We start from the raw sequence: 21,450 nt of genomic DNA, 5'->3' as shown, positions 1-21,450 counted from the left end.
AAAAATAAATAAAGCAAGAACAAAACAAAATCTTTTTACTTTGTATGAGTGTTTCCTTTTCTAGAAAGAATTCTACGCAAAAGAGGCCGTGAAACCATGTAGCAATAGATCGGATGTTGAAAAGCTGTAGAAAATTAAAAATTCCATTCAATATAGAAAAAAAAAATCAAACAATCGCAAACTCCAGCACTCCTTTCTGTTTATAATCTCCACACTGTCCTGTACACATACAATTTATGTACAGCTTTGCTCCAAACACTGTCCAGTTTTGATTATTTTTAAAAGCACCAAGTGCTGGAGAGATGCCTCCTCAATCAAAAGCATGGCTGCTCTTCTAGAAGAAGATACCCAGCACCCACAGGAAGGCTCACAACCATCTGTAGCTCCAGCTCCAGAGGAACCAACACCAGCTTCTGGCCTCCATGTGAACCAGGCACGCATGTGGTACACAGAGAGGTACATGCAGGCAAAACACCCATATACATAAAATAATAATTTTTAAATAAAAAAAATGGAAGGAAGGAAGAAAAAGGGTGGGAGGGAGGAAGAGAGAGAGAGAGAGAGAGAGAGAGAGAGAAGCGCACATAAGCATTTGGTCCCCAAACAAGGAACCTCTTTGCCTTGTCACACATTTCATTTTATTTATTCCTTGAGAATTTCATACATGAATTCAGTGTATTTGGGTCATAATCACACACACACACACACACACACACACACACACACACACACACACACCCCAACAAGAATTGCTCCAGTTTTAAAGAAAAGTCCTCTTTTCCATCTCCCATGCTGCATCTTGGTGTGATTTAAAACAAGACAGCTTGAAGTTTTCCCTTCTCGTCCAAACTCTTCCTCTTTGTTAGCCTTATTTAAATCTTGCTGCATGCTGTCACTAGGGAAAAGTTCCCACATCTTCCAAAATAGAGACCAAGGGAGCTATCAGATTTCTTTAATGCTCAACTAGGCATAAGAACTTGGCCGATGGAATACATACACACTGGATGGTGGTGTACCTGGCTGCATGAATAAAAGACTACGGGAAAAGAATTAAAATTCCTGCAAAAGAAGTCGGCAAATCTCAAAATTAGACTCTTCGGTGAAAGGAAGTCAAATGGGAAGGTTGACTTTACCCGGATTCTAATCCGGGTGAAGAGAGGTGCAGGTCGTTAGGAAAATGTCAGGGAGAGAGGATGGTGGGCAACCCCGCTGATGTGCTTTTCTCTGTGACTGACAGAGACGCAGCGGAACAGGAAGTGCAGAAGCAGGAGGGTTCTGCCACTCGGATCAATGATGGAAAATTTTATGCACCAGCTCAGCTTGTTTGGGGAGGGAAGAGCGACGATTGGGTGACAAGGACAAGTTGAAAGCCTGTGCACTTAGCTACGTGAAGTCCTCCTGTTTCACGCTCGGGGTTATTTTAGGATAGTCACGAGAGCACTTGAACCCGGCACAAGGAACTCCTCTTTGCCTTATCCTAGTGCACACGGCAATAAAGTGGTTCAAGCACCCAGACTCGGAGGCAACTGCAAAACTTCAACCAGAAGGTGATCGAGCACAGTCCACAGCCACCCTTGCACACCGCCTCTTTCTTCAAAAGCCACTCCAAGCCTAGAATCACCTCTAGCCTCACTTCCCCTGGCCTGGAGGAGCATTTGGAAGGAATGATGATGTCACATACAGAGTGGGTGTCTGGTTTAGTTGGTGGCGGATACAGTAAGAAAAAAACCCTCATAACTTCAGTTAACACTGAGTTCTTCCAGCTCTGCCTGTGTGATGCGGCTCTGGAGGTTCTTTCGGTAGGAACTGGATTTGGGGGTGGGGGAGTGGAGAGGTGGATGTTATTACCAAGGGTACATGCCCAAAGCCACTGTTCCTTGAAGTAAGCAATTTGAGACAATTCCAGCCTTTGAGTCTTTGCTGTGGCAAATATAAAAGAAAGCATTTAAAATCATAAACAAAGCTGGACAATAGTGGCGCATTCCTTTAATCCCAGTACATGGGAGGCAGAGGCAGATGGATCTCTGTGAGTTAGAGGCCAGCCTGATCCACAGAGCTAGTTCCAGGACAGCCCAGGGCTACACAAAGAAATCCTGTCTCGAAAAACAAACAAACAAATCATAAATGAGAGGATATTTTTTAAAAAAAAACATTAATAAATGGAAGGCATTATGGACCACACCTTAGGAGAGCTGTGAGCTCGAAGGCCAGCCTGATCTACTTCATGTAATTGACCCTGCCAAAGAAGAAGAGGAGAAAAGGGGGAAGAAGTGTTTGTTGATTGGCCAAATCCCACAGTTTAGCTGGACAATACTAAGATTCGTCCAAGTTCAACATCACTCAGTAGTCACTGTGGAAAATACCCTGTGGCACATTAGGACATGGATTCTAAGCCCTACCTCAGATTATCGCCAGTTACAGAGGTCCTTTTTTCCTCCTTACTTCCACTGCGTGAACTTGACTAGGTTCCCAAGTGAGTAAGTATCTTTCGCATCAGCTGCAGACATCCGGAGTAGTTATAAATATAGGCTCAAACTGCCTCACTGGAGAGTCTGAGTTTTGGCTTCAGGTTAGATTCAACGTGCTAATGGTAACAGTGAATGGCTGGCCAATAACCTGCAGCTCTCTACTTCTAAGTAATTTATTACCACAGCGCGATCTAAACTAGTAAGGAAATCTGTCCAGCCTCTTCCCCTTTCCCTTTACTCCATTTGTGTTTCGGTTCCCTCACTGAAAAACTTAACACAAGAAAAAAGCTCGGCTTGGTGGTGGTGCACGCCCATAATGCCAGCCCCCAGGAAGCAGAGGTAACTAGAGCTCTGTGAGTTCAAGGTCAGCCTGGTCTACAGAGCAAGTCCCCAGCCAGCCAGAGCTATGTAGTGAGATCCTGTCTCAGAGTAATAATTAATAATAATAGTAGCAATAATATGAAAAAGGAACCATTCTTGGCTCCCTGTCTCAGGGCTACTCGAGTGGTTTATTTTTTCTACTGGTACAACAATGTATCAAATACAGTATCCCGGTGTGTGAGGATTACTATTTTACACTTAGAAACACGGGAGTAACGGCTTCTGCGTTGTGTTTGCTAGTGAGTGTAACTGGAGTTTTCTCCAGGACCCCCCTTCCTGGGCCGCAGCTGATCAGACCCAAATAAACACAATTAATTAAAACTGTTTGGCCTAAGCCGGGCGTTGGTGGCGCACGCCTTTAATCCCAGCACTCAGGAGGCAGAGCCAGGCGGATCTCTGTGAGTTCGAGGCCAGCCTGGGCTACCAAGTGAGTTCCAGGAAAGGTGCAAAGCTACACAGAGAAACCCTGTCTCGAAAAAAAACAAAAAAACAAAAAAACAAACAAACAAAAAAAAAACCTGTTTGGCCTAATGGCTCAGGCTTCTTGCTAGCTAGCTCTTACACTTAAATTAACCCATGTTTCTTATTTATGTTTACCCACATGACTTGGTACCTTTTCCCCGTTCTGCCTTCACATCTTGCTTCTTCTGTGTCTGGCTCGAGACTCCTGACTCAGCCTTCCTGTTCCCAGAATTCTCCTCTCTCTTTGTCCCGCCCATACTTCCTGCCTGGCTACTGGCCAACCAGCACTTTATTTATTAACCAATCAGAGCATATTCACAGCATATAGAGCATATCCACAGCAAATGGGCTGCAGCGATTTGACTTTAGATTGTCTGCCTCTAACCTTCCTGCATGCTGGAGGAAACGCAAGCTCCTTTGCAGACTGGGCCTCTGGCCTTACACTCATTTTCACAGTAGTAACATCCTCATTTCAGCAAAATCTGGAGATGGGCTTTGCTTACTCCTGGTTTGAATTCTCAATAATTCACGGTCACACCGGACACTTAACCTTTATCACTGTTACATCTTCTTATGTTCCCGGAGACACCACTGAGCGGTTGTGTGAATTTCCTCACCGCAGTAGCTTCCAACGGTGACAGCAGCGGAGATGGTATTTTAGGATACAGTGAGGTCTTGTGTCAACTCGCTCCACTCTGACAAACCCGCCTGCTGTCCCCGCCTTCACGTGTCTCTCCACTCCTTATTTGGCGTCTCCTCTTACATCTGATCTGACACATTTTTCCCCTGATGTCAGCAAACATCCTTGTGATGAGAAACAAGAAAAGGAGGGGGAACATGTGAGTACCCACGATTGTATTTTCCTCTCTTGTCTGCCAAAGGGAGTTCTCCCTCCTCTTAAAGCCCTAAAGAGAGAGGAATCTTGCTCCAGGAAGAAAAACGAGGTGGCAGAGGTGGCTGGGGGTTAGGAGGCATGAGTTGTTGAGGACTGGGTGACAGAGAACAGTCTAGACACACCGTGAAAGGCCTGCATCTGCAGACTGCAGAGGAGATGAGCTAAACGGGGGTGGGGGGGTGGAGAGAGAGGTCAGGGAGGGGGTGGAGGGGGAGTGGGGAGGTCAATAAGTATTGCTGAGATAGGTGCTTTGGGGGTTCTCTTGAAAACCCTTTGCGGGGTTGAGGATTTAGCTCAGTGGTAGAGTGCTTGCCTAGCAAGCATAAGGCCCTGGGTTCAGTCCTCAGCTCTGGAAAAAAAAAAAAGAAAGAAAGAAAGAAAGAAAAGAAACCCCTTTGCAAGTGTTTAGGAATTTGGGATGGGGGTGAGGCTTGACTTTTGCTTCATTAAATACAACTCTGTGAAGAAATCAGTACTTAGGGACCCCACGCCCTTCTCTACATATTGACATTGTATCCTTAGGCACAGATCAAGAAGACCTTTTTGGGGGATTCAGGAGAAAAAAAAATGTTCCCTTCATCAAAATGAGGCTTGAAGTACAGGATAAAGTCTGCGTGGTTGGTGCCAAGCAGCATTGTAATGGGATGGGTGTTTGAGTCCTCTGAGCCCTCTCCTCAGGGCTCACAAACGGTGAGAGGTTTCTCTGTTTCTCTTTCTCTGCCCTCTGCCACGTGGAGACACCACCAGAAGATGGCTATGTGTAAACACCTCAGCAGACATGCGACCAGCCTGCACCTTCATCTCAGGCTTCCCAGCCTCCAGAACTAGGAAAAACAGGTATGTGTGATTTCGCCTCTCCAGTCTAAAACATTTGTTAGAAAAGTCCAAGTCAGGCAAGACGAGTTTCAATTTGTTGTCAGGAGACTTAATTTTGGGGTGTAAGTAGTAGCGGAATTCTGGGCTCAGTTAAGGGGCTTTTTTCCCCCTATGCATTCAGCCACAGGGAAGCGTCCCTTCACTGACAGCCACAGCCTCCTTCAGTTAAAGAAATGCTGACAGCCCTAGGCCAGCCACAAGAACACTTAGGGCAAGGCAGTGGTCCGAGGATGTGGCCGTAGTGTGGGAGGCAGTGGTCGTGGACATGACTGTAGTATGGGAGGCAGTGGTCCGTGGACATGGCTGTAGTGTGGGAGGCAGTGGTCCGAGGATGTGGCTGTAGTGTGGGAGGCAATGGTCTGTGGATGTGGCCATAGTGTGGGAGGCAGTGGTCCGTGGACGTGACTGTAGTGTGGGAGGCAGTAGTCCGTGGATGTGGCCGTAGTATGGGAGGCAGTGGTCCGTGGACATGGCTGCAGTGTGGGAGGCAGTGGTCCGTGGACGTGACTGCAGTGTGGGAGGCAGTGGTCCGTGGACATGGCTGCAGTGTGGGAGGCAGTGGTCCGTGGACGTGACTGCAGTGTGGGAGGCAGTGGTCCATGGACGTGGCTGTAGTGTGGGAGGCAGTAGTTGATGGATGTGGCTATAGTGTGGGGAGGCAGGACTCTTATTGTCAGGCCTAAGGCCATGAGATACTCCAGCAGGTCCAGAGTTAGCCCCTGACTGAAGGCACAGGTCTCTAGCTACCAGAATGAATAAAACTATCTCTCTTAAGTTCCTCAAGTTACCCTTGCTGATCATTTGGTTGGTTGGGGTTCCTTTGGAGTTCTCTCTATATATAATGAGATTATCCCCCGACCTGGAGAATTAGGGTGTGGGGGGAAGGCTTCATCAGCCTTTGAGAAATACATGAAAGACACCAAAGGAAGCTGGACTGGCACATCATCTCGTCACTCTTAGGCATGTATTTGAGAGAAGTTTCCTAACTATAAAACTGTTCTATTGATGAAGATAGCCAACAAAACACTTCATCTAATTTGTAAAAAATAAAAAATGAACATATTTGTATAAATATCTTGTATCAGTCAAGGTTCTTTAGAATGACAGAACTTATAGAATGAATATATATATGTAAAGAGAGAAAATCCCATATATAACTATATATATATATATATATATATATATATATATATATATATATATATATAAAAATTATGGATTTTTTTCTTTTTAGAATGACTTACAGACTGTGGTCCAGCTAATCCAGTAATGGCTGGCTATGAACAGAAAGTCCAAGAATCCAGTAGTTGCTCAGTTCACGAGGCTGAATGTCCCAGCTGGTCTTCAGTACACAGTGGAATCCTGAAGAAGTAGGCTCTAATGCCTGTGAAGGAATGGACTTGCCCTATGAGAGCTCGGGCAAGCAGGCAAAGAGCAAAAATTTCTTTCTTCCATGTCCTTATTGAGGCTTCCAGCAGGAGGCGTGGCCCAGATTAGAAGTGTGTTTTTCCAGCTCAAAAGATCAAGATCAAAGGTGTGTCTTCCCACCTCAAAGATCCAGATTAGAAATGGATCTTCCAGCCAGCTGGACTGTGGTGGCTCACGCCTTTAATCCCAGCACTTGGGAGGCAGAGGCAGGCTGATCTCTGTGAGTTCGAGGCCAGCCTGGTCTACAGAGCGAGATCCAGGAAAGGCTCAAAGCTACACAGAGAAACCCTGTCTCGAAAAACCAAAAAAAAAAAAAAAAAGAAAAGAAAAGAAATGAATCTTCCTACTTCAAATTCAGCAAAAATCTCTCACAGGTGTGCTCTCCATTTGTGGGGTTTTAGTTAATTCCAGATGTACTCAAGATGACAACCAAGAGTAACTGCCACATCTCTTATAGTCTGCTGTCTTCAGTAGTTTATGGGTGTGCTTTTCATTGTGTCAACTGGCCACAAACTAGTCACCTGGACAGAGGGCTCTCATCTGAGGAACTGCTTCCCTCCAGTTGGCCTGTGGGCATGCCTGTGGGGGCTTCTCTTGATTAATGGTGGCTGTGGGAGGGCTCAGACCACTGTGGGTTTATTCACTCCTAACCAGGTGAAAGCAGGCTGAGTAAGCCAGTGAATGGCGTTTCTCCACGCTCCAGGCTTCAGGTCCTGCCTAGGCTTCCTTTAATGGTGGTCTAATCTGCAAGCCAAACTAACCTTTCCTTCTCAAACTGATTTCGGTCAGTGTTTTATCTCAGCAAAAGAAAGCAAACAAGGACAGAGATACTAATTCCTGGGTAAGCAGATACTGTGTTTTTAGTCTTAATGTGTACTCAAACATTTTTTTCTTTCTTTTTTTTTAATTTTTCTGGTTTTTTGAGACAGATTTTCTTTGGTAGCAGCCCTGGTTGTCCTGAAACTTGCTTCAAAGCTGGCCTTGAACTCACAGAGATGAGTTCTACCTACCTCTACCTCCCAAGTGCTGGGATTAAAGCCATGCACCACTACCACCTGGCATTCAGACATTTCTTTTCCCCAAAGTTATAGTAACTGAAATTCCCAATGTCAGTATATGGGCATATGTATTTTCTCATATTCTTGTAGATATTAATAATCTTAATGCTTTCCGGAATTCCTCCCCCTGAATGGTGGGGATGAGCAGCGTTGTAGTTGGGCCCAGGTGGCTTTCTCGAAATATGACATCATTTTGCCATGGGTTTCCCTAGTTTCTAATGAGGTTGAATAACTTCTTAACATTTATTGTATTTGATAATCTTCTGGGGATTTTCTACCTGAAGAATCTATTTTTATTTTAAAAATACTTATTTAGAAATCTATCCAAGTGCCGAGTGGCGATGGCGCACGCCTTTAATCCCAGCACTCAGGAGGCAGAGCCAGGCGGATCTCTGTGAGTTCAAGGCCAGCCTGGTCTACAGAGTGAGATCCAGGACAGGCACCAAAACTACACAGAGAAACCCTGTCTTGAAAAACAAAATAATAATAATAATAATAATAATAATAATAATAATAATAAGAATAATAATAATAATTTACAGGAGGTGAAATAATTTTTATAAATTCATCAGTCTAAAATGTTTATTTCAGAAGGAAAAAAATCTCTTGTGAGATTGTTCCGTTCATCATTCGATTTGTCTTTAGTAAATCCCATTATTCTATATTCTTCCTTCATACATAAAGTTCCACTCTCCTCTCCTGATATGTTGCTCGTGGATCTGCTTTTCTCTTCCTTGGTCACTGACCCTTCTGGTCCCCATCCCTGGGAACCAGCCAATCTAATATGAGCCTCCTGACTAGTACTGACTGTGGTAGTTTGAATGTAATTGGGATTGGCACTATTAGGAGTTATGGCCTCGTTGAAGTAGCTGTGCCTTGCTGGAGGAAGTGTCTCACTGTGGGGGCAGGCTTTGAGGTCTCTTTTGCTCAAGCTTCCCTCAGTGTGACACTGAGATCGCTTCCTATTGCCTGCAAGATATAGGACTCAGCTCCTTCTCCAGCACCACGTCTGCCTGCACACTGCCATGTCCCGCCATGATGATAATGGATTGAACCTCTGAAACTCTAAGCCACCCCAATTAAATGTTTTCCTTTATAAGAGTTGCTGTGGTCACGGTGTCTCTTCACAGCAACAGAAACCCTAAGACACTGACTGTCCATCTAGGGACTTTCTCTTGCCCCTTGAGGGATAGACCAAGTGGAAGGGAGTTGGGAGATGAGAGTCTTCCTTCATCCCCTCTAAAGAAAAGAAAGATAACGTTCCTGCCTGCCTGACTTCTTCCTCCGCTCCTCCCTCCCTCCCTTCTTTTTCTTTCTTCCTATCTTTTATATTTTGGTTGTTGCTGATATGTAGATGTTGGGTAAACGTGTCAAGAAAAAAACGGGCTATAAGAATGATGACATTCTGTATTCATTGTTTATTTGCATAAGATATTTTTGGATAATAGGAAAAAACGAATCATCTACTTTGGTTTGTGGGGGCATTTCTTTAAGGGAATGTTAAAGTGAGATATGTTGAAAGAGTAAGAGTCAAAGAAAGAGAGAGTGAGGAAGGGGGAGGAAGAGAAAAAAGTAGAAAGGCCACACTTGCTGATGAGAATGGAGTACTCTGTTCCAGGCAGAGAGAAGAGCATTGTGAAGGCCATGAAAGACTTGCTATATCTTGGAACGGAAACAACAGATAGAATGCGTGTGCAGTGAGCATCTCAGTATCTCTCTCTCCTTCTCCTTCTCCTTCTCCTTCTCCCCCTTCCTCTCTCTCTCTCTCTCTCTCTCTCTCTCTCTCTCTCTCTCTCTCTCTCTCTCTTGAGCGCGCGCGTGCGTGCGTGCGTGCGTGCATGTGTGTGTGTGTGTGTGTGTGTGTGTGTGTGTGTGTGGTGGAGATGGGCAGCCTGGTAGTTAGACCTAGGCAGCTTTCCCACGATGTGTATTCACACATCTGTTCATCAAGGTGGCTCATTCCTCGAGGAGAATTTAGGGCTGACATTCTCTGTACCCTACCATCCCTCTCAGAAAGAAGTTGTAAGACCGAGAGCTGGATCATCTGTTTGGGAAAAGATGAGCTAAGTTCCGGGCAGAAACAATTCTTAGGAAGAGATGTAGGTGGCCCACATGCCAGGCATGTCACTGGATATTTGGGGGTGTAGTCATCTGTGTGGGCACATGGGCTTACTCGTTAGGGCCAGCCCATGGATCTTTGGTGTTTTCCCCTAACACTACCCTCATTGGGCTCCATGCCCCAGCTCACTCCTGGTTTCCCCATACAGACATGTGTGTTGCCTTTCCTGGGGAGAATGTGAACATAGGGCACAGTCCCCAACCCAAAGAAACGATCCTACACAAATTTAACTCTGTGAACAGTGCATTTATTGACGTTACTTAGAGAAGCGTGGATCAGGGGTTCCTCAAAAGAACATGGGTGACAGGCAGCTGTATCCCTGAAAACCCCGCCCTAGTGTGGGTGAGGATTCCTGATAGCTGCCACTCAAGCTCTTTGCACAAATTCACAGCAGAAGTGTCCGACTTCCTCTCTGCCAGCACTTTTATAAAGCCTGGGGAAGCGGGTGAGTTGAGTAGCATTCTGAAGAGTTTCAGGAGCCTCCCACTCCCCACAGGAGAAACCCAACAGATACACGATAGCAGCCATTTTCTCTCTCTACCTGGCAGGCTCATCTCTGACCATCGGCTTTGACGTGATAGAGTGCTTTCCACGTGCACTTTCCACATTGGCCGTCTTCACCCCTATTCTCCCCCTTCGCCCTAAGCACCTCTCACCCAGTGCAATCTTTCCAGTCTCCTTGACCAGCCCCGCTCCCCTTCGTCACCCGCAGGCATTCACAGCGCCATGCCTGGCTTCTCCGACTGCCCTTGTCACAGTCATGGTACCGAATTAGTGGGTACAGTCTGTGAATTTCCCCCCAGAAACCCGGCTCTCGGAGAACAAGACCGCTTCCCACCCGAGGTCAACAGCAAAACTGTCTTCACTGACACAGAGGGCAGCGAGGCAGGGTCCATCTCACAGGGCTACATTCCTCTAATCCGTCTTGACGTTCTTAATCATTTTGAATGGGTGCCTGCATTTTCCCTTTCCACGGGCCCCACAAATAATCTTGATAATTAATCTGTATTTCTCAAGCAATCCGGACTAGCATAACTAGCACATGATTGATGACGGTAACTAGTGGTTGAATGAGTAGGTGTATTAACTGATTGCTCAGGATGGTGGTTCGGGCCTGACTCCCTAGTCTGATTCCCACCTTGTTGACAGTTACACTCAGATATGGTCTGACTCTGACTCTTTCCTTTCCTACTCTTTCCTCCAAATTGTTTTCTCCTGGGACATCGCTGGGATTGGGTCACACTGGCAGGCATTCTCTGGCATAAACAGACCTCTGAGTCATAGAGCAATCCCATCGGGAGGGCCAGGACAAGCTGCAGCTGTCCGGCATCTGTCACTTACTTTGAGGTGGCATGAAAAATATCTTCCCGATTGGTTAAGTCTGCCTTCTGTCCCACCCCCGGATTGGTAGGGTTGACATTTCTGCAGAAAACTTTTTTATATACATACTGAGAAGCAGCACCAGCTGCTGAAGGGGGTGGGCCGGGGCCGCCTCATATTCAGCTGGGATAATCCCTTACTTCAAAATTAATTTCAGTTTGGTCTGAGCCGCCTCTGGTCACTGTTGACTTAGAGCAGTCACAAGAAAGGATTAGACCTGGAGTCTGGAACCTGAGGCAGGAATAGAGAACTGATTCGGAAGGGGTAAAAGGGAATTTGTGAATTGGCTTGCCTTCCTGAAGCCTCCATGATTAAGTTTGCAGCAAACGGATTTGTAAAATCCTACCTTGAAACAAGCATCAAAGCGAACAAATACTCAGAGCTGCCTTTGGTGCGATGCCCGCTGGGCAAACGTTTAGGTCTTAACGCATGGCAGAGATGAACTCTGTGCCCGTGAACCTCCTTCAAATGGCATGCTGGAAAGAGACTTAGCTCGGGTGCTTTGGCCATGTATCAGTCCCATTCTAGGTGAGGGACAGGGAACCGGAGGTGTCACAAGGTTGGGCTATCTCTGGGCAAAACATGACAAAATGTTCTTTGACTAAAAATCGGACCTGGGCAGTGGTGGCGAAGGCCTTTAATCCCAGCACTCAGGAGGCAGAGACAGTCATATCTCTGAGTTCATGGTAGCCTCATCTACAGAGTAAGTTCCAGGACAGCCAGGGGATACACAGAGAAACCCTGTCTTAAAACCAAAACCAAAACAACAACAACAAAATCAGAGTAGGGCCATTTCTGCCCATGTGATTTGCTATCTCAGCCAGATCCTTTGCTCATCATGACGACTCAGCCGACTTTTCAGATTGTCCTCTTGGTATTGTGGTCACGGATATCAAATGCTGGGTGCTTACGGGATCCTTGAAAGGTTTGATTGGTGAGTGGTGAGACGCTCAAGGACTGTTAACTCTGTATTCTAGAGAAATCACATAGTTTAAGATTTCATGAGTCTCCGGTGGGTAAACAATAAAGACAATTAACATTGTTTGTTTGCTTTGAGACAAGATCTCATTATGTAGCCCAGGCTGGCCTGGGACCTGTTGTGCTTTTTAATTTTTCCCCCTGAGACAGGGTGTCTCTGCGTAGCCTGGACTGTCCTAGAATTTACTCTATAGACCAGCCTGGCCTCAGACTCACAGAGATCACCCTGCTTCTGCCTCCCAAGTGCTGGGATTAAAAGCGTGAGCCACAACTACCCAGCCCTGGTCTGGCCTTGAATTTACAAATCTCTTCCACCTGCCCCCCATTTGCTAGGATTACAGGTATGTGCCCCTCAATCCAGTGGTAATCACTGACAGACTTTGAACAGTTATTATATACAGAGGCTGTTATGGTTATTTTACTTGCATTCATTTATTCCCTACAGTGACTTTCTGGAGGAAGACCTAGGGTCACCGTCTTGAGGGGTGAGGCAGACTGGCACAGAATGACTTAGGGTCATTCCGCCTTGAGAAGGTACCACAACAGTTATCGTAGAGACATTTTTTTTTTTTTTTTCAGAATTCTGTCTGGTAGGATCCAACACAGGGGACTTGAAAAAATATGTTCAACAAACTGAAAAGGTTGTGAAGGCAAAAAGCAATATGGTGTTAGAATAAAAAGTAGCTGTGTTGTTACTACTATGATCATTATTTGAGGTACTAGGGACCAGATGCAAGTCCTCATGCATGTTAGGTGAGCATCTACTGAACTATTCTCTCAGCCCAGGACATAAATGCATTTTTCAAAAGTAAACTTACACATCCAGCCAGTCTGGGGAGTTCATGACCGGGTAAAATAATGGAAGTTTCTGTCTGGCATTACTGACAAGGATCTCTTTCCACTAGAGCCGGCCATTCCAAGGCTGGGTTAAGTGTCATTCAGTCCTCTCTTCCAAAAAGTATGGGGTAAGCGACAGTCTAGTGTTGACCCTCTTGGTCTCACATTGAGGCAATAGCTGTAACTTTTCATTTTAAACTACAAATCTGCCTTCTTTTAAACTCATTTGCTGAATTGAGTCCACCTATGCTGCTTTTAAAATTTGTGAGTCAGCGGGAGGCAGAGGCAGGCGGATCTTTGTGAGTTCGAGGCCAGCCTGGTCTATAGAGCGAGATCCAGGAAAGGCACAAAGCTACACAGAAAAACCCTGTCTCAAAAAACCAAAAAAAAAAAAAAAAAAATTGTGAGTCAGGCATAATGACATTCACCTATTATCCTAGCACTCAGAAGGCTGAGGCAGGAGGATCACAAATTCTAGACCAGCCTGGGCTACATTGTAAGATTCTGTCTCAGAAAACGAAAAATCTGTGCATCACAATTCCTCATCGCACCTTCAATAGGCTAGAAATCAAGCTGTCAGGATAATTAAGGGAGATAGTAACCAGAGGGGTTTAGGAGTAACAACCAAGTCTTTAGCTTCCCATTTCACAGAAGGAGACCCGTGGGACTGGAACCCCTACTCTTCTTGGGCAGGTGCTTTTTATTGCTACTGCCATTCCTGGTGGACATTTGACTCTGGTATCTTCAGCCTTTGAACTCAGACTCCCACTGGCAACTGTCCAGGGAGCTTACAGGCCTTCGGCCTCAGTCTGAGGCTACATCACTGGTTCCCCTTTCCCGGACCCATTTGTTACCAGTTTCTCTCGTTCTCCAGCTTGCAGATCAGCCATTGTAGGACTATATAGCCTCTGGTCTGAAAAGCCAGGCTAGTAAGTCTGCTCCAACCATTATTATTTTTTATTTCCCACCTTCTGAGCTGGAGAGATGGTTCACTACTTAAGAGCGCACACTGCTCTTGCAGAGGACCTGACTTTGGTTTCCAGCACCCACATCAGGCACCTCATAACTGTAATTCTAGGGCTGAGGACTCCAGCACCTTCTTTTGGCCCCCAAAGTCTCCTGCACTCACACTCACATGCATGCACCAGACATTTACATATATACATAGTTCAAAATAAAACAAACTTTTAAAATAAAGTTCTCATTTCAAACCACAGGGATAAAGGGTAGTGGTTGCAGAGACACCTATAGTCAGTGTATACAGAGTCAGGAAAAACATCAAAAATCAAAGTGAATGGCTAAGGTCCTTTCAGGTCCCAGGAGGGCTGGTTATTTATGTGGGAACAGTAGGAAGGAATACCTGAGCACACCTTCCTCCATGGGAGAGCCTGCCTGAGAAGCATCACAGGGAATAGCAGAAGCCAGACAGGAACAGGTAAATTCCTGATGATATTCTGCTTGAACCAAAGCCTGTGCTTTCCTCAGATCGTTTCTCAGCTGTCCCTTAGTGAGCCTTTTCCTGGCCATCCTCAACAGTGTGGCCTGTCTGCCCACCTCCACTCTCGGCCCTGATTCTCAGTGTCGTCCTTTTCCCTATCCATGACACGGTGCCTTGTAAAACACTCACTGTTTCTGTCCCTTGTCATTTACTCCCTTTCAACAAGGGTGGGGCCTTGGCCTGTTTGTTTACCAGTGGATTGTTTTTAAAAGATTTATTTTCTGTGTGTATGTTCCATGTGTAAGGACACACATGGAGGCCCGAGGTGGCTGTTGGACGCCTTGGAGCTGGAGTTGCAGTTGATTGTGAGCTGTCTGATGTGGGCTCTGGGAACCACATCGGGTCCTCTACACGAGCAGTAAGCAAGTGATCTTCACTGCTGAACATCTCTCCAGCCCCTCATTAGTCTATCTTAAGAGACCGAAATGGGTCTTCCCACTTCTAAAGGCTTTTAATTTATTTTATGTGCTTTAAAAAATGTATATGCTGTGTTATGTTTTGTGTCCTTTTAGACAGCATGTCACTATGTATCTCTGGCTAGCCTGGTACTCTTGCTTTGTAGACCAGGCTAGCTAGTTCTGGGACTTAAGTCACACACCTAGCCAAAGACACGTGTTTTATGAATTGGTTTTAAAGGCTGAGCTCTCTCTCCAACCCAATGAGCTGGTTTTGGAACAATTCATCTTTACATCAGCAGACACAATTACTGAATTACTGATCTCTACGGTTCCTTTGAGGGTGACTCTGCCATCAAGGGGCAGGTTCCAGTCTATTACAATTTGTTGACAACAGTGTGCCTGTCACTTATTAAAGTCTGTGACAATTTTCAGCATCCCCCCCCCCATGAAGACAGGCTTACATTTATTTCCTTTACATAGAAACTTAAAAATTATTGTGAAATGACATTTTTAAAGGACTCTTCTAGAAAATATAGTCTTAAAAACCCTGGAGGGAAATGAGGGGGGAGAATTCCTTCTGTCCCCTTTAAACTCTGGCTTCGTTTCCTTGACAATTTTAAGTTATGGCACATTAAAAAGAGGGAGAGATAAAAGGCGAGAGGAAAAAGGAAAATTGGTGAGCACTTTCATGAGAGTCATTCGCCAGTTCAGATAGGCTGGCTGGCCTCAAGCCCCTGGCTCACCTAGCTCCACTCCCTGGCCCTGAAGTTGTAGGTTCGTGTCTTTTATGAGGGTGCTAGTGATGGGTACTTGAGTCCTTATGCTACACAAGCACTTTGCCTGCAGAACTGTCCAGCCCAAACATATAATTTAATGAGTTAGGAATTACACATATACATGAAATAATTAGAGATCTGGGAATTTCCAAGATACATTTTTTTGTTTTTAAGTTATCATTTTATTTTATATGTATGGGTGTTTTGCCTGCATGTACATCTGTGTGCCATGTGCATGCCTGGTGCCTATGGAGGAAGAGGGAGTGCCGAAGGCCCTGGAACTGGAGTTACAGGTGCGAGCCACCATGTGGGGACTTGGAATTAAACTCGGGTCCCCTGGAAGAGCAGCCAGTGAGTGTTCTCAACCCTGAGCCATCTCTCCAGCCCCCAAGAGGCATACTTTAAATGGACTCACCCAATGAGTTACAGCACTGTTTGTTCAAACACTGTAGCACAAGTTCCCCCAGGGAAGAACTTATATAGTCTGGGCCATCAACTAGACCCTGGGACGCTAATGTAGGTTTGTGGGTTGAGAGCCACTGTTTAAGGACAGATGCTATTTTCTTACCCTAATGAAGTAAGATTTCGATCTCTTCAGAGATCACCAAAAAGCAAGCTGGGAAAATTAATAGCTGTGAACCTAATTTTATAGCCTAATAAAAATATGATACTGCTTGCTTGGAAAATTCTAGAAGACTCTATTTGCAGACCTACGAGTGTAAAGAGGTCTGTCGGGTTACATACAGGTTACCCAGCTTTGCAAGAGCAAGGCTCAAACCCCCAGCTCTTCCTACTAAGCTTGAAGGGAGGCAGGAAAGCTGGAGTGGAAAATGAATGTGCTAAGATGTGTGGTCGTTGTGTAGAAGTCCCAATTAGGGCCTAGCTGAAAAGCTGCTTTGCTCATTATAAAGACGGCATTATACTTACAGTGTTGATAGTCAGAGCTAACACTGAGTATCAACCCAGTGGCGGGCAACGATCTCCATACCCGCTTAATCCCATCACAGCTCTAAAGGAGGTTGATCTAGTTCATGGTCATGAAACCTGAAGCACAGAGACATGATGTAATTTCTCTTAGGGCTTCTGGCTGCAGAGATCATACCTGTACTGTCCATCCACTAATCTGTGATGATGTTGAACACTTCAACTGTGCCCAGTCAAGATGGACATGTGTTATATTTTAATCCAGATTTTAAAAGCATGATATAAAATAAATAAAATATGTCACTAATATTTTTTTTGTATTCGTTACTGTGATAGTGTAACTTTTCCCTCCAGGCATAACATGACAAGGATAACTCATGACATTAAAATAAATAGTGCAGTGATATCTAGGTCTGCCATACTGATGGTGACACTGTTAACACTCCTAGTAGATAAAAGGGGGCGGCTCATTGAAGCCACACCTGGGATTCCATCTACCACCCCACCCTATCCCCTGTTTGCATGTGGTCTTGGTTGGGGTGAGAATGCTGGATATAGGATGTGGAGGGTAACTGAAGGTGGGACCCCATGACACAGCTTCCATTGGGTCAGGACTTTTCTGTGGTGGGACCGTTTCTCATCACCCATGCTCCTTTGAGTAAGCTGTCACTCATGTTCCTATGAATCTAATATGCCCATTGGTTCACTGGCTGGAACTGGATAGCATTATTTCTTTGGTGTCATTGATTCGCTACCTAGGGCAGACAGAACTTCATTCACATGGCCCTGGAAAAGTACTGTGACAATTACATTTAAAATTTTTTTTTTTAATTTGCTGAACTCAGTGGTAGTATTGGAGGTTTTTATGTGTCATAATGCTTTGTCTGGGAGTATTTTTAAACTTTACAGGTCTTTTATTTATATATTATGGTTTCTGATTTTATTTATATGTGTTTTCTATGTGTGTGTCTCTGTGTCTGTTTATGTTTCTTGGGCTTTTTCTTTGGCTTTTTCCTCCTATTTTGTCCTATTCTGGATTGTTTTTATTTTATCTTATTTAATGTATTTATTTGTTTATTTTAGTGACTTTTTTCCAGAGAGGGAGAAAGGTTTGTGTTTGGATTTGGCTGGGTGAGGAGGTTGGAATGATCTGGGAGTTGTGTGGGGGGAACCATACTCAGAATATACTATATGAAAAAAACATTGTCAATAAAAAGAGTAATTGCTGTGGAATGGTCTGTATGTCAAATTGCTCTGATTGGTCAATAAATAAAACACTGATTGGCCAGTGGCCAGGCAGGAAGTAGGTGGGACAAGGAGAGAGGAGAATTCTGAGAAGCGGAAGGCTGAGGCAGAGAGACACTGCCAGCCACCACCATGACCAGCAGCATGTGAAGACGCCGGTAAGCCACCAGCCATGTGGCAAGGTATAGACTTATGGAAATGGATTAATTTAAGCTATAAGAACAGTCAGCAGCCAGGCGGGGAGGTGGTGGCGCACGCCTTTAATCCCAGCACTCGGGAGGCAGAGGTAGGCGGATCTTTGTGAGTTCGAGACCAGCCTGGGCTACCAAGTGAGTTCCAGGAAAGGTGCAAAGCTACACAGGGAAACCCTGTCTCGGAAAAAAAAGAACAGTTAGCAAGAAGCCTGCCATGGCCATACACTTTGTATGCAATATAAGTCTCTGTGTTTACTTGGTTGGGTCTGAGCGGCTGTGGGACTGGCAGGTGACAAAGATTTGTCCTGACTGTGGGCAAGGCAGGAAAACTCTAGCTATAAGTAATAATCAATTTTTTGTTTAGGGGTTGGAGAGCCGGTTCAGGAGTTAAGAATGCTTGCTGATCTTGCAGAGGACCAGAGTTTGGCTTCATGTCAGGAGGCTGACAATTGCTTCCAACTCCAGCTCCAGAGGAATCCAGCACCTTCCTCCCAGCGTTAGTGAGCACAACATGCTCCTGGTGCATAGATACCCAAGCAGGCAAACACCCACAGCACATCAAACTTTCAAAAATTAAAATTTGTTAGTATAAAATGGTTCTTCATGTGTGGGAGCCATGTTTGTCTGTTTGAGGCAGAATAATATGTAGCAAATTTTAAATGACCAAGAGCTGTAAGTATTTAAAATGCTCAAGAGCCATAGTGTTTAAAAGTACTTAGCAAATGGGACTGACCTAGGCCCTCTGCATGTGAGCGACAGTTGTGTAGCCTGGTCTGTTTGTGAGGCCCCTAGCAGTGGGACTAGGATCTGTCCCTGGCGCCTGAGCTCGCTTTTTGGAACCTACATCTTATGGTGGGATGCCTCAGCCAGCCTTGATGCAGGGGGGAGGAACTTGGTACTCCTCCACTTGACATGCCATGCTTTGTTGACTCCCATGGGAGGCCTTACATTTTCTGAGGAATGGATCTTGGGATACAAAGGAAGTGGGAGGAAGAGGAACAGGAGGAGAGGAGGGAGGGGAAACTGTGGTTGGTATGGAAAATTTAGAAAAAAAAAAGCACATAGCAGTTACCAAATTGCACAGTATAGTATAAAATATCCCTAAAATTGCTGTGGGATAATGCTTTTGTACACTTGTTTAATAAAATGCTGATTGGCCAGTAGCCAGGCAGGAACTATAGGTGGGGTGAGCAGACTAAAGGAATTCTGGGAAAAGGAAGAGCAGAGTCAGGAGTCACCAGCCAGACACAGAGGAGGCAAGATGTGAAGGCAGAACTGATAAAGGTACCAAGCCACATGGCTAAACATAGATAGGAATTATGGGTTAATTTAAGTGTAAGAGCTAGTCAGTAATAAGCCTGAGCTAATGGCCAAGCAGTTATAATTAATATAAGCTTCTGTGTACTTACTTGAGGGACACGTTGGAGAGATTTGTCCTGACTGCTGGCCAGCCGGGACACAGGAAAACTTCCGATTACATTAAATCCCAGCATGTTTTATAAGGTAGTACTGCTGTGAATTCATTTTAATTACTTTTTTACTGCAAAACAGCAATCCACACAACATCCGGGTGTTCTGCTGGGTGCGCCCTGTCCTTGCAGGGGAACCCACTCTACCCCCCACTCCACCCCCTGGCTTCCTCCTGTTTCCCCATGGCCCCGCTGGACCGTCTGATCCCCCGACCCGCCTTAGCCTCTCACGGTCTGATGATCGGCGGCGTTCCACCTAGACTGGGGCACCAGCACCCACTACCCGCCACGATTCCTCCTTTGATCGGGTATTCCCACCAGGAAGCAAACAGGACCAAGTCTTGGAGGAGATCGCCATGCTTGTCCAGTCAGCCCTGGATGGCTACCCTGTGTGTATCTTTGCCTATGGACAGGCAGGCAGCGGCAAGACCTTCACTATGGAAGGTGGGCCTGGGGGAGACCCCAGTTGGAAGGGCTGATCCCTCGGGCCCTGTGCGGCATCTCTTCTCTGTGGCCCAGGAGATGAATGGCCAGGGCTGAACATACCGTTTTGTGGCAAGTTACATAGAAATCTACAATGAGACCATCCGAGACCTGCTCGCCACTGGGACCCGGAAGGGGCAAGAGAGCAAGTGTGAGATTCGTGGGGCAGGTCCAGGGAGTGCTGAGCTCACTGTCGCCAATGCAAGCTACGTCCCGGTTCCTGTGAGAAGGAGGTAGAGGCTCTGCTCCAGCTGGCTCGCCAGAATCAGGCCGTGGCCCATACTGCCCAGAATGAGAGATCATCACGCAGTCACAGTGTGTTCCAGCTGCAGATTTCTGGAGAGCATGCTGTTCGGGTCTTGCAGTGTGGTGCTCCCCTCAACCTTGTGGACCTGGCTGGGAGTGAGCGGCTAGACCCTGGCTTAACCCTGGGCCCCGGGAAGCGTGACCGTCTTCGGGAAACGCAGGCCATCAACAGCAGTCTGTCTACATTGGGACTGGTCATAGTGGCCCTAAGCAATAAGGAGTCCCACGTGCCTTACAGGAACAGCAAGCTTACCTACCTGCTGCGGAACTCTCTGGGCGGCAGTGCCAAGATGCTCATGTTTGTGAACATTTCCCCTCTGGAAGAGAATGTCTCCGAGTCTCTCAATTCACCACGCTTTGCTTCCAAGGTGAACCAGTGTGTTATTGGTACTGCTCAGGCTAATAAGAAATGAAGATGGAGCCAGAGCCTGATAACTGTGCAAGCGAGTGTGCATGTGTCTCTGTGTGTGTGTTGGTGTATATGGTCTCGGTGGTGGTGGGGGTTGAGAAATGCTTTTATTGGGTGGACAACATTATGTACCTAATTATCAAATAAAGAAATTTTGTTAAAAAAAAAAACAACCAGAGAGGAGGCCTCATCAAAACCTCTTAACCCCTCCCCCCAACCCCCATGAAGATTCTATTATGATTCTCATCTCAGGTGGGGAAACCGAGGCCAGAGAGGTGTTGCTGGCATCTGAATGCACATCATCAGCATCAATGCCCGGAAACTTGTTCTAAATTCGAGGTCTGAATAAGCAGCTCCCGTTGGGACCCCGTCCGACTGAGTTTTAACTGCTGTGGCATGGTGCTCCGCTACAATCTCTGACCTACCCAGCACGGGGCCACACGCTGGCAAACATCTTTTAATTAGATGACATGTCAAAAAAATCTTTTTAAAGAAACTAACGAACTGTTTTAGTGAGGTAGCTTCATGGAAGAGCAGTTACTTAGCACACACAAGGCTTTGTGTTGACCCCCAGCTCCAAACATAGAGCACAAGTAACTGCTAATTCTTAGCAGGCATGCCCTAAGCCCTCACCCCTTACTCGGATTCAAGGGTTCCTCCTATCAAATGATTTTATAACAGAGAGTGCTGTTCGCCACTCAGCCAGCTCTCCAGTCCCTCTGTTTTCTTGGGTTGGTTTTTGTTTTTGTTTTGGGGTTGTTTGTTTGTTTGTTTATCAAGACAAGGTTTCTCTATGTAGCCCTGGCTTTCCCAGAACTGGCTTTGTAGACCAGGCTGGCCTTGAAGTCAGGGATCTTCCTGCCTCT

The 21,450-nt window shown here is 45.8% G+C and overlaps 1 pseudogene; it reads left to right on the top strand.

Annotated features, from left to right (window-relative positions):
- Positions 1-9,491: 9,491 nt before the first annotated feature.
- LOC114700646 lies at positions 9,492-20,737 on the top strand (annotated as a pseudogene).
- Positions 20,738-21,450: the final 713 nt, after the last annotated feature.

The sequence above is a fragment of the Peromyscus leucopus genome, chromosome 18 (assembly GCF_004664715.2).
Source record: "Peromyscus leucopus breed LL Stock chromosome 18, UCI_PerLeu_2.1, whole genome shotgun sequence".
Taxonomy (NCBI): domain Eukaryota; kingdom Metazoa; phylum Chordata; class Mammalia; order Rodentia; family Cricetidae; genus Peromyscus; species Peromyscus leucopus.
This window is presented reverse-complemented; position numbering and strand designations above follow the sequence as displayed.